We start from the raw sequence: 14,679 nt of genomic DNA, 5'->3' as shown, positions 1-14,679 counted from the left end.
ACCCCAGTGTTATACAGGGACAGACCCATTCCCACCAGTGCTGTACCCCACTATCATACAGTGAGAGACCCATCCCACCTGTACTGTACCCCAGGGTTATAGAGGGTCAGACCCATCCCCACCAGTACTGTACCCCAGTGTTATACAGGGACAGATCCATCCCCACCAGTGCTGAACCCTAGTGGTATACCATCCCCACCAGTACTGTACCCATGTTGTACAGGTAGAGATCCATCCCCACTAGTACTGTACCCCAGTGCTATACAGCGACAGACCCAACCCCACCAGCGCTATACCCTAATGTTATAAAGTGACAGAGCCAATTCCACCTGTCGTGCACCCCAGTGTTATACAGAAACAGAACCATTCCCACAAGTTCTGTACCCAGTGTTGTATAGGTACAGACTCATCCCTACCAGTACTGTACTCCAGTATTATACAGGGACAGACCCAACCCCATCTTTACTGTATCCCAGTGTTATACAGTGAAAGACCCATCCCCACTAGTGCTGTACCAAATGTTATACAGTTACAGACTACCACCATCCTGCGCTGTACCCCAGTGTTATACTGTGACAGACCAGTCCCCACCAGTACCCCACTGTCATATAGTGACAGCTCCAACTTCACCAGCACTGAACCCCAGTGTTATATGGTGACAGAACCAACACCACAGAAGTGTACCCCAGTGTATTGTTCAGTGACAGACTCAAACCCACCAAAACTGTACCCCAGTGCTATACAGCAACAGAACCAACCCCACCAGAACGGTACTCTAGTGTTACACAGTGACAGAACCAACCTCACCTGTAGTGTACCTCAGTATTGTACAGGCAGACCCATCCCCTCCAGTGCTGGACACCAGTGGAATACAATGACAGATCTATCCCACAGTACTATACCCCAGTGTCATACATAGACAGACCCATCCCCACCAGTTGTACAGGTAGAGACCCATCCCCACTAATACTGTAGCACAATTTTATACAGGGACAGACCCAACCCCACCAGTACTGTACCCCAGTGTTGTACAGTGACAGACCCAACCCCACCAGTGCTATACCCTACTGTAATAAAGTGACAGAGTCAACCCCACTAGTCCTGTACCCCCCATGTTCTAGTGACAGAACCATCCTCACCAGTTCTGAACCACAGTGGAATACAATGACAGATCTATCCCCACCAGTGCTGTACCCCAGTGTTATACAGGCAGACACATCCACACTAGTATTGTACTCCAGTGTTATACAGCAACAGACCCAACCCCACCAGTGCTATACCCTACTGTAATAAAGTAACAGAGCTAACCCCACTAGTCCTGTACCTCCATGTTCTACAGTGACAGAACCATCCTCACCAGTTCTGTACCTCAATGTTGTCTCGGCAAAGACCCATCCCCTCCAGTGCTGTACCCCTGTGTTATACAGACATATCCACACCAGTATTGTACTCAAGTGTTATACAGGGACAGAAACATCCACACCAGTACTGTACTCCAGTATTATACATTGACAGACCCATTCCCACTAGTGCTGTACCCCAGTGTTATATAGTAACAGACCCATACCCACAGTATTGTACCCCAGTGTTGTAAAGTGACAGATTCAAACCCACCAGAACTGTACCCCAGTGCTATACAGCAACAGACCCAAGCCCATCATGGCTGTACCCTAATGTTATAAAGTGACAGAGCCAACCTCACCTGTAGTGTACCCCAGTGTTGTACAGACATAGACCCATCCCCACCAGTTCTGTACCAAGGTGTTATACAGTGACAGACCCATACCAACCAATACTGTACCCTAGCGTTATACAGGGACAGACCCATGCCCAACAGTGCTGTACCCCAATGTTATACAGGGAGTGAACCAACCCAACCAGTAATGTACACGTCTTGTACAGGTAGAGATCCATCCCCATTAGTACTATACCAGTTTTATATAGGGACATACCCAACCCCACAATATTGTAACCCACTAATGTATAGTGACAGAATCAAACCCACCAGAACTGTACCCCAGTGCAATACAGCATAAGACCTAACCCCATCAGTGCTGACCCTAGTGTTATAAAGTGACAGACCCATACCCACAGTATTGTACCCCAGTGTTGTACAGTGACAGATTCAAACCCACCAGAACTGTACCCCTGTGCTATACAGCAACAGACCCAACCCCACCAGCGCTGTACCCTAGTGTTATAAAGTGACAGAGCCAACCCCAACTGTAGTGTACCCCAGTGTAGTACAGGCACAGACCCATCCCCACCAGTGCTGTACCCCAGTGTTATACAGTGACAGACCCATACCAACTAATACTGTACCCTGGTGTTATACAGGCACAGACCCATCCCCACCAGTACTGTACCCCAGTGCTATACAGGGAGAGACCCACCCCCACCAGTCCTGTACCCTAGTGTTATAAAGTGATAGAGCCAATGCCACCTGTAGTCCACGCTAGTGTTATACAGGAACAGAACCATCCCCACCAGTACTGTACTCCAGTATTGTACAGTGACTGACACATCCCCACCAATACTGCACCTCAGTGTTATACAGTGACAGACTCATTCACACCAGCATTGTACTCCAGTGTTAAACGGGGACAGACCCAATCTCGTATCCAGCTGTCATACAGGGAGAGACCCAACCCCAACAGCGCTGTACCCTAGTGTTATAAAGTGACAGTGCCAACCCTACCTATTGTGCACCCCATTGTTATACAGGAACAGAACCAGCCTCACCAGTTCTCTACACCAGTGTTGTATAGCCACAGACCCATCCCCATCAGTACTGTACTCCAGTTTTATACAGGGACAGACGCAACCCCATCTGTACTGTATCTCAGTGTTATACAGTGACAGACCAGTCCCCACCAGCACTGCACCCCACTGTCATACAGTGACAGCCCCAACTTCACCAGCGCTGGACTTCAGTGTTACATGGTGACAGACCCAACACCACAGTATTGTACCCCAATGTTGTACAGTGACAGATCCAACCCCACCAGCACTGAACCCTAGTGTTATACAGTGACAGTACCAAGCCCACCTGTAGTGTACTCCAGTGTTTTACAGGCACAGACCCATCCCCACCAGTGTTGTACCCCAGTGTTATACAGAGACAGACCCATACCTACCAATATTGTACCCATACCTACCAATATTGTACCCATTATACAGGGACAGACCCATCCCCATCAGTGCTGAACTTCAATGTTATACAGTGAGAGACCCAACCCCACCAGTGCTGTACCCTAGTGTTATACAGGCACAGACCTATCCCACTAATACTGTACTCCAGTATAATAGAGTGACAGACCCATATCTACCTGCCGTGTACATCAGTATTATAGAGGGACAGTCCCATCCCCACCATTGCTGTACGCCAGTGGTATACAATGACAGATCCATCCCCACCAGTACTGTACTCCACTATTATACACTGAGCAACCCATCCCCACCTGTACTGTACCCCAGTATTATACAGTTACAGACCCATCCACACCATTGCTGTACCCCACTGTTATACAGGGACAGACTCATGCCCACCACTGCTGAACCCCAGTGGTATACAATGACAGATCCATACCCACCAGTACTGTACCCGTCTTGTGCAGGTAGAGACCCATCCCTACCAGAAAAGTACCTCAGTGTTATAAAGGGACAGACCCATTCGCACCAGTGCTGTACCCCAGTGTTATACAGAGTCATAACTATCCCCACCATTGCTGTACCAAAGTGTTATACAATGACACATCCATCCCCACCAGTACTGTATCACAGTGTCATACATGGACGGACGAATCCCACCAGTACTGTACCTGTGTTTTACGGGTAGAGTCCCATCCCCACTAGTACTATACCCCAGTGCTATACAGCGACAGACCCAACCCCACCAGCGTTGTACCCTAGTGTTATAAAGTGACAGAACCAACCCCACCTGTAGTACACCCCAGTGTTATACAGGAACAGAACCATCCCCACCAATTCTGTACCCCAATGTTGTATAGGCACAGACCCATCCCCATCAGTAATGTATTCCAGTATAAATCAGGGAAAGACCCAACCCCACCTGAGCAGTACCCCAGTATTATGCTGTGACAGACCAGTCCCCTCCACCACTGCACCCCACTGTCATACAGTGACAGATCCAACTTCACCAGCACTGGACCCCAGTGTTATACGGTGACAGATCCAACACCACAGTATTGTACCCTAGTGTTGTACAGTGACAAAACTCAAACCCAAACCCATCAGAACTGTGCCCCAGTACTATACATCAACAGACCCAACCCCACCACCACTGTACCCTCGTCTTATTCAGTGACTGAACCAACCCCACCTATAGTGTACCCCAGTGTTGTACAGGCACAGACCTATCCCCATCAGTGCTGTACCCCAGTGTTATACAATGACAGACCCATACCCACCAATACTATACCCCAGTCTTATTCGGGCACAGACCCATCCCCGTACCCCAATCTTATTCGGGGACAGACCCATCGCAACCAGTACTGTACCCCAGTGTTATATAGGAAGAGACCCATCTCCACCAGTACTGTATCCCAGTGTTATAAAGTGACAGACCCATCCACACCTCCACTGTACTCCAGTGTCATAACATTACAGACATGTCCACAGCTGCACTGTACTCTAGTGTAATAACATGACAGACCCGTCCACACCCGCACTGCGCTCCAGTGTTATAAAGTGACCCGCCCATCCACACCTCCACTATACTCCAGTGTTATAAAGTGACAGACGCGCCCACACCTCCACTGTGCTCCAGTGTTATAAAGTGACAGACGCACCCACACCTCCACTGTGCTCCAGTGTTGTAAAGTGACAGACCTGTCACATCAGCATTGTAACCCAGTGTTATACAGTGACAGACCCATCCATGCCGGCTCTGTATTCTAATGTTATAAGGTGATATGTCCATTCCCACAGCAGTGTATTCCAGTGTTACAAAGTGACAGTCCCATCCCCACCAGGACTGTCCGCCAGTGTTATTCAGCGACAGACGCATCCCCACCAGTACTGTACTCCACGATTATACAGTGACAGACCTATCCCCACCTTTACTGTACCACAGTATATTATACAGTTATAAAGACCTATCCACACTATTGATGTACCCCAATGTCATACAGGGTTAGACCCATTCTCACTATTGCTGTACCCCAGTGGTATACAATGACAGATCCATCCCCAATAGTACTGTACCCCAGTGTCATACTCGGACATACACACCCCACCAGTACTGTACCCGTGTTGTACAGGTAAAGATCCATCCCCACTAGTACTGTACCCCAGTGCTAATCAGCGACAGACCCAACCCCACCAGTGCTGTACACTAGTGTTATAAAGTGACAGAGCCAACCCCATCTGTAGTGCACCCCAGTGTTATACAGGAACAGAACCATCCCCGCCAGTTCTGTACAACAGTGTTGTAAAGGCACAGAACCATAACTACCAGTAATATACCCCATTGTTATACAGGGAGAGACCCATCCCCACCAGTACTGTACCACTGTTTTATATGGGGACAGACCCAAACCCACATCCCAGTTTTATACTGTGTCAGACCCATCCCCACCAGTACTGAACCACATGGTTATACGGGGAGAGACTAATCCCCACCAGTATTGTACCCCAGTGTCATCCAGGGACAGACCCATCCCCACATTAACTGTACACTAGTGTTATACAGGCACAGACACATCCCCACCAGTACTGAACCCAAGCATTATACAGGGACAGACCAATCCCCACCAGTGCTGTACACCGGTGTTATAAATGGAGAATCCCATCCCGACTGGTGCTGTATCCCTGTGTTATACAGGCACAGACCCATCCCCAAAACTACTGTACTACAGTGTTATACAGTGACAGACCCATCCCCACCAGTACTGAACCACATGGTTATAAAGGGAGAGACTAATCCCCACCAGTATTGTACCCCAGTGTCATACAGGGACAGACCCATCCCCACCATAACTGTACACTAGTGTTATACAGGCATAGACACATCTCCACCAGTACTGAACCCTAGCATTATACAGGGACAGACCAATCCCCACCAGTGCTGTACACAGGTGTTATAAAGGGAGAATCCCACCCCGAACGGTGCTGTACCCCTGTGTTATACAGGCACAGACCTATCCCCACCAGTACTGTTCTCCAGTGATATACAGTGACAGACCCATCCCCACCAGTACTGTACCCCAGTATTATATAGGGACAGACCCATCCCCACCATTGCAGTACCCCAGTGGTACACCACGACAGATCCAACCCCACCAGTACTGTGCCCCAGTGTCATACATGGACAGACCCACCCCACAGTATTGTACCCTAGTGTTGTACATTGACAGATTCAAACCCACCAGAACTGTACACCAATGCTATACAGCGACAGACCCAACCCCACCAGCGCTGTACCCTAGTGTTATAAAAAGACAGAGCTAACCCACCTGTAGTGCACCCAGTGTTATACAGGAACAGAACCATCCCCACCAGTTCTGTACACCAGTGTTGTAAATGCACAGACCCATAGCAACCAGTAATATACCCCAGTGTTATACAGGGAGAGACCCATCCCCACCAGTACTGTCCCGCTGTTTTATGCGGGAACAGACCAATCCCCATACACCAGTTTTATACTGTGACTGACACATCCCCACATGTACAGTACACCAGTAATATACAGGGACAAACCCATCCCCAACACTACTGTACTCCAGTGTTATACAGTGTCAGACCCATATCCACCTGTCGTGTACATCAGTGTTATAGAGGGACAGACCAATCCCCACCATTACTGTATGCCAGTGTTATATAATGACAGACTCTTTCCCACCAGTACTGTACCCCAGTGTCATACAGGGACAGACCCATCCACATCAGTACTGAAACCCAGTATTATATAGGTTCAGACCCATCACCTCCAGTACTGTACCCCTGTTTTACACTGTGACTGACCCATCCCCACCTATACAGTACCCCAGTAATATACAGGTACGCCAGTGTTATACAGGCACAGACCTATCCCCACCAGGACTTTCCTCCAGTGTTATACAGTGACAAACCCATACCAACCTGTCGTTGTCACCAGTGTTATAGAGGGACAGTCCCATCCCCACCATTCCTGTATGCCAGTGTTATATAGAGACAGACCCATACCCACCAATACTGTACCTTAGTGTTATACAGAGACAGACCCTTCCCCACCATTGCTGTACCCCGGTGGTACACCACAACAGATCCAACCCCACCAGTACTGTACCTGTGTTGTACAGGTAGAGACCCATTCCCACTAGAACTGTATCACAGTTTTATACTGGGACAGACCCAACCCCACATTATTGTACCCCAGTGTTGTACAGTGACAGATTCAAACCCACCAGAACTGTACTCCAGTGCTATACATCGACAGACCCAACCCCACCAGCGCTGTACCCTAGAGTTATAAAGTAACAGTGCCAACCCCACCTGTAGTGCACCCCATTGTTATACAGAAACAGAACCAGCCCCACCAGTTCTCTACCCCAATGTTGTATAGGCACAGACCCATCCCCACCAGTACTGTATTCCAGTTTTATACAGGGACAGACCCATCCCCACTGTATTGTATCCCAATGTTATACAGTGACAGACCCGTTCACACCTGCACTGCACTCCAGTGTTATCGAGTAACAGACCCATTCACACCTCCACTGTACTCCAGTGTTATATATGACAGACCCATCCACACCTGCACTGCGCACCAGTGTTACAAAGTGAAAGACCCGTCCACACCTCCACTGTACTCCAGTGTAATAACAGGACAGACCCGTCCACACCCGCACTGCGCTCCAGTGTTATAAAGTGACAGACACGTCCATACCCGCACTGTAGTCTAGTGTTATAAAGTAACAAACCCATTCCCACAAGCACTGTATTCCAGTGTTGTAAAGTGACAGACCCGTCCACACCAGCTCTGTATTCTAGTGTTATTAGGTCCATCCCCACAGCAGTGTATTCCAGTGTTACAAAGTGACAGACCCATCCCCACCAATGCTGTAAACCAGTGTTATAAAGTGACAGACCCATCCCCACCAGTGCTGTAAACCAGTGTTATAAAGTGACAGACCCATTCACACCAGTGCTGTAAACCAGTGTTACAAAGTGACAGACCCATCCCCACCAGTGCTGTACTCCACTATTATAGTGACAGACGCATCCCCACCTTTACTGTACCACAGTATTATACAGTTACAGACCTATCTACACTATTGCTGTACCCCAGTGTCATAAAGGGACAGATCCATCCCCACCAGTGCTGTATCCCAGTGTTTTTCAGAGACAAACCCAACCCCACACTATTGTACAGGGACAGATTCAAACCCACCAGTACTGTACCCCAGAGCTATACAGCAACAGACCCAACCCCACCAGCACTGTACCCCTGTCTTATTCAGTGAAAGAACCAACCCCACCTGTAGTGTACCCCAGTGTTGTACAGGCACACACCCATCCCCACCAGTGCTGTACCCCAGTGTTATATGGGGACAGACCCATCCCCATATCCCAGTGTTATATAGGGAGAGACCCATCCCCACCTACACTGCACTCCAGCATTATAAAGTGACAGACCCATTCACACCTCCACTGTTCTCCACTTTCATAACATGACAGACCTGTCCACACCCGTACTGTGCTCCAGTGTTATGAAGTGACAGACACATCTACACCTGCACTGTGCTCCAGTGTTACAAAGTTACAGACCTGTCCACACCTGCACAGTATTCTGGTTCTATAAAGTGACACATCTGTCCATACCTGCACTATAGTCTAGTGTTATAAAGTGACAGGCCCATTCCCATAGCACTGTATTCCAGTGATGTAAAGTGACAGACCTGTCACACCAGCACTGTACCCCAGTGTTATACAGTGACAGACCCGTCACTGTATAATTCGGGCATATATCAGCTCCTTGAATTAAAGGGGCAGTAATTTGGGCAAAAATTTGCCCCTTAAATTAAAGGGGAAGTTTCTTGGATTTTAAAAAATCACAATAAGAATTGCGGCAAATATCTGTCCCCTGAATTAAAGGGGCAGCAAATGGCACAAACATCAACACCTTGAATAGAAAAGGAAGTAATTGGGGAAGTAACTGAGGCAGATGCCAGCTCCTTAAATTAAAGGGAAAGTAGTTGGGGGTAAACGTTAACCCTTTGAATTAAAGTGACAGGTATTAGAGCAAATCTCAAATCCCCTGGATTAAAGGGGCAGGAATTGTGACAAGAATCAATGTCTCGAATTAAAGGGGCAGAGACTGAAGATAATCGAGGTAGGAATCGGTGCAAAGTTCGACGGACCCTTTAATTAAAGGGGCTGAGCCGAGCCCCGCTCCCTGACCGCGCTCCCTGGCCGCGCTCCCTCACTCACCGCGCTCCGCCGCTCCCGCTCCGCCCTCCGCCCGTCGCCATTTTAAGATCGCCAACAACAACGTACCGCCCTTCTCCGCCTGCCATTGGGCGTGCGCCCCCCTCAACCGCACTCCTAATGGTCGGCTCCGCTACACTCCCTCGCCGACCACCGCTTTCCGCCCTTCCGCAGGAGTGACGCAGGAGTGACGGAGAGGTAAGCCCTTCGTTACTGGTCGAAGTGCATGTCAATCATTAGCGTCCTTCCCGTCGTTCAACAACATATCCGGCCCTCACAACAAACGCGAATTTTATTGGTCAACTGGCGTTGTCTGTCGAAACCTTTACGTTCTATTGGCTGTTGCGGCTATCAATCACTGCAAACATTTCCCTCCCTTTAGCCCTGTGACGATTGTTGTTGTCATCACGTCAATCATTGTTGCCCATGGACCCACCTGCGACGCTGTCCCGCCCTCCAATTTATTCCCGGAACGTTGACCGTGTATCTTTGTCTCCTACAGATGCTATGAAGATCGCATTTCGGCGCGTTTGCCGCCCTCCCATCAGTCAAACGCCAAATCCACTGGCTGATGCGAACGTCAATCGTTGAGGGCGGCCAGGTCTTTTCGATGATTGGCTGAACTGGTCGTGTGTTGCTGTCCCGCCCCACTGCTCACTCGCTCTGCAGGAGCCGAAGTTGGGGGGGGGGGGGAGGCCCAGGGATTTGAGTGCTCACAACCATGCAGCCCCCTCCCAGCCACCAAGCGAAAGGCTGCAGATGAATGATTAGGGAGGATCAATGATGTAGTAGAGGTTGCATATTTCAAAGTTTACTCATTTAATGTTTTACACATCCTTTGCATTCCAAGAAATTATTCCCAATTTCACAGAACGCAGTCTGTGTGAAAACATTGCAACGGGAATAACGACTCATTCCCGTTCTGACATTTTAACTCCCCGACCCCTAATTACTTTCCAGCCTCCTTAAATACCGCTCTTCAGATATTCTGCCCACACTCGAGGCGTGATACGGATATTTGGAGATTCCTGTGTAAACGGCCACTTCCAGAAGACTCACTTCAGAACGGGGGGGGGGAATCATGCAAGTTCTATGTAAAAAACCGTGAGATTCTTTTTCCTGCAGGCCAAGCAGAATTTCTATATATTGGTAGATAAGTATAAAGATACATATACAAAGGAGATAAATTAAAAGGAGCTGTGCAATACCTAAAATAAATAAACATTCTGCAATAAATGATGTGCAAAGTAAGAGTTCTTAAATGTGTCTCGGAGTCTGTTGCATAGGAGTCTGATAGTGGAGGGGTATTCTTGAACCTGGTCCTGTGGCACCTGATGGCAGCAGGGAGATCAGAGCGTGTCCTGAGTGGTGTGGATCCTCGATGATCGTTGCTGCTCTCCAGTATTCCATGTATATTTTCTTGATAATGGGGAGAATACTGCTTGTGATGTTCTGGACTTTGTCCACTACCATTTGCAGGACTTTCTGCTCAGAGGTATTAATGCCACCATACCAGGCTGTGGTGCAACCGGTCAGCACACTTTCCACTACACATTTGTAGAAGTTTGCCAAAGTTTTCGATGTCATGCCAAACTTCTGCAAACTCCTGAGGATCTAAATGCATTGGTTTGCTTTCTTCACTATGCCATTAGTGTGTTGGGTCCAGACAAGATCTCCAGGAATTTAAATTTACTCACCCTCTCCACCTCTGATCCCCCAATGATCTCTGGATCATAAACCTCTTGCTTTTCCCTTCCTAAAGTCCACAACCAACTCTTCTGCTTAGGTGACATTGAGAGGTTGTTGTTGATGAACCATTCAGTCAAGTTTTCAACCTCCCTCCTGTATGCTGACTAATGCCCCTTTTTACATTGCCCACTACTGTGGTATCATCCGCAAATTTATTGTTGTCGTCCCAAGCAACACAATAATAGGTATAAAGTGAGTAGAGCAGGAGCAAAGTACACAGCCCTGTGGTGCTTCGGTGCTGATAGAGATCATGGAGGAGATGTTCTTGTCAATCTGCATTGATCGTGGTCTGGAGGTGAGGAAATCCAGGATCTAATTACACAGTGTGTCATTGAGGCCCAGGTCTTGAATTGACAATTCTTGAATTAACAATTAGTTTTGAGGGGATTGAATGCTGAACTGTAGTCAATAACAAACCATCCTATATATCCTGAATTATAAGTTGGAGAAGTTGGGACATATTTCACCAGGAGGATTTGGAGGGACTTTTTTTTTTAAAAACTTTATTTAAGATTTTATAACATGAATAACATATAGGATTACATTAAAAAAAATTAATAAAATAATAAAATTACAATACAATATCAGTAATCTAAATAAACTATACCCTCCCCAATAATTATTACACATTAATAACCCAACTCAAATTAGTCCAACCCCCCCCACTTTCCCCCCACAAAATAAAGAGTGAAGAATTAATAAAGTTAATAATATGTGAGAGAAAAAACCCACTTACAAAAAAAAAACAAAAACATAACCGATTTAAATACTAACAAAAAGAAAAGTAATTAATACTAAGATATCAGACTTAAAAAACATTTAAATCAAACTTAAATGCATATATTTAACAAACGGAGTTAAGATGAAACATATATTTAACTCAAACTTAATATAAAAAATTAAAGTTAGTAACATTATCTATCAAAAATTCTTAAACAATAATCAATTCTTAAAAAAAATTGTAGCATGAAAAAGATGAAAAAAAAACTTTCTCTATAGAGATAAACCTTCACCAAATATCAACTAACTTCACATCTATCATCATATTAGTCACATAAACCACCATCTTAAAACAAAATTCAAACCTCATTAAGCATTGTACAATTCAATTTTAGTACTCTTCCACCATTTTTCCCTTTTACTCTTGAATAGTTATCCAATAAAAGCTCCAATACCACATTTAAATATCCCCAATCATTACGTTAAAATTCAGATATCCAAATAATAAAAACACATCTGCAACGAAATCTATATCTTCAACAAATGGAGCATAAACCACAAACAAAATTCAAGCCTCATTAAGAATTGTACAATTCAATTTATAACTTTCACCATTATTCCCTTCGTTCTATAACTAAAATAGCAAAATAATATACACCAGAATTACCACTCCTTTCACCTTAAAGTTAAAGAAAAAATATAAAAACTTATCCATCCCATTCACATTTAAATTTCAAATATTCCTTATCTACTGAATAAACTTTACAAAAAAAACACATCAATTTTTAGTTTTTTAAACAATCAAATACTTTCTTATGCTTTCTTTTTATATTTAAACAAAAAAAACCCCTTCACTCTTTAATCTAATAATACAAAAAAAAGAAAAAAACAGGTAGGAGGTTAAAAATATCCCCTCCCGTCTAAACCGCGCAATGCGGTAACTCCCAAAAAAAATGGGTGTGAGATAACTCACACGTAGCAGATGACTTTCAGGAAATAGTGCCTATCCAGTTCTCTCCCCCAACTCTCACTTCATCTTAAACTAACATCATCATTATTTAATATCCCTTTTTTTAAAAAAAATTAGAAAAAAAAGGACAACTCTTCTTTTAATCAGCTCCAACTGCCGAGTCACCATTACAACCATTCCTTCTTGGAGCACGGCTCTTTTCTTCCATCTCTTGTCTCCTTAGAGATCGCGGCGGACTATGTCTCTGTTGAAACTGAGTAATTGGCAGCTCTTGAGCAAATACTGTAGCTTCCTTTGGAGAATCAAAAAACTTTGGTTGGCAACCATCTTGAAAAACCTTCAAAACAGCTGGATATCTAAAGGTTGCCTTGTAACCTTTCTTCCACAACAACTCTTTAGCAGGGTTGAATTCCCGTCATTGGAACTTAACTTCTTGACTCAAATCCGCATAGAAGATTATTTTGAATCATCAAGGGTGATTTTCTCTGTTGTGCATTTCTAATAGCCACTCGTAAAATTATTTCTCTGTCGCAATAATTCAAGCAACGAACCAAAACAGGTCTTGGACTTTGACCTGAAATAGGTCTTCTACGCAAGGCTCTGTGAGCACGTTCCAGTATTATACCTTCTTGACCCAACACCTGCGGAATCCATTCAGTAAAAAATTTTCTTGGGTCTGGTCCCTCCATACCTTCCGGCAAACCAATAATCTTTATATTGTTCCGTCTGGATTGGTTTTCCAAATAATCAATCTTTTTCACCAAATTTTTATTTTGAGTTTGTAAGTCTTCGACCATTTTGGTCACATCAAAAACTTGATCCCGTATTTCGTCTATATCTTCTTCACACGAATTAAATTTATCTCTCACTTCAAGCTTAAAAGCTCCAAACTCAGCCATCTGTTGAGAATGTATTTTCACCAAAGTATTAAACCTATAAACAAGTTCAGTCATAATCTTGGATAATCCCTGCATTGTATAAGATAATTTAGATTCAAGATTCACAAAAGTCTTTTCAATTGGAAGAGATTTTGGCTCAACAGATTCCTGCTTCTTCTCCAAAGGATCTTCTATTCCTTCCTTCATTCTGGTTGCCTTCCTTGTAGTATGACTGCGTGTGGAAACCCCAGCCACAGCCTCTCCAGCAATGACTGGAGGACGCTGGCCGGGGTTTTTCAAGACCATAATGTATTAAATTCTCCCAGTACATCAAGTTGTATAGGTTCTTGTATCTCAAGAGATGCAATTTGCAGCGTCATCTCTACAGTTGACAAATGCCTTTGAGTAACTCTTTGTTCTAAAGGCTGTTTGGCGCCCTCTTTAGGGGGCTCTACCGATGTAACATAGAGCTCTACATCCGAACACTGTACCTCTCTCCTGGGATCCATTTCACGCTGAGTCCCGGTGTCTTTCCTGTAGGTAGGCTCCAAAACTTGAACTTTTGGAAAATGTAGTTTTTTGATGATCTGTTGTCGTTTTTTTTTTGCTCTTTTCCACCAAATGTACCATCATAAGTTAAATTAACAGCACTGAAATTATCTAAACTTTTAAAGAATTTTAACGGGCATTTCTAGACAAAACAATAAGATAGAGTCAGGAGAGGACTGGAAGGCACGTCTGATCCTTACGCCATCTTGCCACGCCCCCGATCTGGAGGGATCTTGAAGAAGATAAATAAAATCATGAGGGGAGTAGATAAGGTAAACAGTCTTTTTCTCAAAGTAGGGATATCTAAAGCTTGATGACATAGATTAAAGGTGAAGGGAAAGATTTAAAAGGCACCTGAGGGGCATCTATGAGGGCTGAAGGGCC

The 14,679-nt window shown here is 45.3% G+C and overlaps 1 protein-coding gene across 5 annotated transcripts in view; it reads right to left on the bottom strand.

Annotated features, from left to right (window-relative positions):
* Positions 1 to 9,609, bottom strand: part of chd8 (chromodomain helicase DNA binding protein 8) — a 62,033-nt gene extending 52,424 nt beyond the window's left edge. For 4 of the 5 annotated variants that reach the window (XR_011358307.1, XM_069941082.1, XM_069941086.1 and 1 more), the window contains exon 1: positions 9,499 to 9,609. The gene's annotated coding sequence lies outside the window, so the exon portion shown is untranslated. Of the gene's footprint in view, positions 1 to 9,432 lie in introns of all 5 variants that reach the window. The other variant, XM_069941083.1, reaches the window with a different exon arrangement.
* Between the last annotated feature and the right edge of the window lie 5,070 nt (positions 9,610 to 14,679).

The sequence above is a fragment of the Narcine bancroftii genome, chromosome 5, assembly GCF_036971445.1.
Source record: "Narcine bancroftii isolate sNarBan1 chromosome 5, sNarBan1.hap1, whole genome shotgun sequence".
NCBI classification, from domain to species: Eukaryota; Metazoa; Chordata; class Chondrichthyes; order Torpediniformes; family Narcinidae; genus Narcine; species Narcine bancroftii.
The sequence above is the reverse complement of the archived record's forward strand: the minus strand, read 5'-3'. Positions and strand labels throughout refer to the sequence as shown.